This window comes from Asterias amurensis, chromosome 9 (genome assembly GCF_032118995.1).
Source record: "Asterias amurensis chromosome 9, ASM3211899v1".
Classification (NCBI taxonomy): Eukaryota; Metazoa; Echinodermata; class Asteroidea; order Forcipulatida; family Asteriidae; genus Asterias; species Asterias amurensis.
Window position 1 is genome coordinate 6615641 of NC_092656.1, and position 2272 is coordinate 6617912.

Below are 2272 nucleotides of genomic sequence, written 5' to 3' on the forward strand. Positions count from 1 at the left end.
CGCTAATTCGGACACGGCCCGAAGTTTGGCCATAACCTGAACATCATGACGTCACACTCTCGAGGCTTACTCACTGTATGCCGTGTGGCAGGAGATTCCTCCATACGGCTAAACTATGTACGCAACATCCTTCTTGACAGCCCATTTAATAATTTCCCTATACATCTTATGTAATCATTTCCCATATTGTGGGGGACAGAACCTCAGGCGGACAGATGTACCCGCCATTACCTTTTTGGTTGTTTTTCACAGGCAGGGTCATTTTTGAGATATGGCGGAGACAATGCTACATACAACACCCTATAGGTTTGGGTAAAATGGTGTGCATACACCCAAAACAAACAGTACACTCCTATCACGTGCCATACCTCAAAAAGGCTTTAAAGAGATGCCCCAAAAATAATTATACTGGGTATTAAGATGACAACGGTAGTCATAATCCTTCGAAATCATTGCATCTAAAAGTGCCGCCGTTGAGTTTAGATTAAAAGATGACGAAAAAGTTAAATCCGAATCTCCGTTTTAAATGCTGCCCTCTTACGGCCAAAGATCTGATAAGAGTGGATGGATTCGATCAAGGTCAATTCATTAATGAAATGGCATACAGTTGTTTTGTTTTCTCACCAAATGGAAACTGCATGTACGTGTATAGGCCCATATTCAACTTTCATCAGCAGGTGTCTTTTTGTGTCTTTTTTGCGTGTGCTTATAATTAAATCAGAATAACGTTGACAATAACCAAGCGATGACTGTATTCAAGGTCTTCGTCTTTGGTAATTACAAAAAATTGTGTAAATTGTATACGAAAGCCTAAGTAGACCTTATCATGCTGTCTTTATCTTAGTCATGTTCCTTGTATCGAGTAACAATAAATTAGGAACCAGACTATAATTGTTCTTCCAGCCTCGGTTTGGTGACATTGATATAAATGGAAAAAAATTCAAGATGGCTGCACCATTGGTCTATAGCTTGTTATAAAAATAATGGACTTTTGTTCGTATTGGTGACCATTGTTTGAAGTGCCCCGTTGATATTAAATAAATAAATTTAGAATTCTTAAATTGGATCATTTGATACCAAGTCATCATCGACTTTTGAATATTCAAATTAATTTACGCGGTAACCGTTTGTGAACGCTGCTTCCTCGCTAAATGCTCCATATGAGACTACCATGCTGACATTTTTTTTCTCAAAGAAAGTAGACACTCTTTTCAGTTGAAACTCTCAAAGGTGACTTTTACTGTCTTGAGTACGGTGGTACAAAAGCATATAAATCAGAATTAGGGGCCATTCAAAATTTTCAATGTTTTAAAGGCACTGAACTGTAATGAAATACTTGTTGGCAACAAACAATTACTTGGTAATAAGCTTTAATTGGAGAGCTGTTGATAAAAACGATTGTGAACAACGACTGCTTCTGAAGTATTAACGTATAGTTTGGGGGAAAGAGCTTTATATTAAAATACTTCAGGCCTGCAGCCTCTAGACATTGGAAGCACACACATTGTGCAACAATGGTGTTTTTTTGTAACTCAACATTGAGTCCAAATTTTCACAGGTTTATTTTCGCATTTTGTGATATACAAAGTAAGGAAACAGCATGCTCTTTGGCAATTAGTCACCCAGTGCCTTTAAAGTCCCGACGAGGTACACTTTTGGTATTGTCAAATTCCCACTTCGTGTATCCATTGCAATCAAGCTTGTCAGCAGACTCAGTCACATTTCGGGGTGAAAATTTTTGCTCTTTTTCTAAAACTACATTACGTCAAATTGGGTCGTTTTTACAGTTTATTGTAATACCAACAGCTCGCCAGTGCTCTTTAGTTAGTTCCTTTAATTTGTGGAGTCTACAAACCGAGGTTCTTCCCCCTTTAGTTAGGTATTTTCAAATCATTGTTATGACAGTCAGTTTATAGCACCTAACAAAACTCACTTTCATTTGAAATATTATACTATATTTGGGCAGTAAAGGATCATTGATTATTTGTTTACAAGGAAATGACTATGTTTTTTTACAAACCTTGGGGATCCCCATCCTTGTACGCACTTCGTGACGTCACTGACGGACGTCATTGGTTACAAAAAAGAACCGCACCGGATCTTGTCTCGAACTACACGTTTTAGTTGGAACCGCGCAATTTAGAACGAGCAGTTGGATACAAAAGCTGTGACAGCAAGTAGTCTGGTCGTCTGCCCTCTGTGCGCAGCGATAAGTTATACATTTTGAGGTGAGGTGGGAATCAGACGGAGGGAAACAAGTAGCAGACGCGAT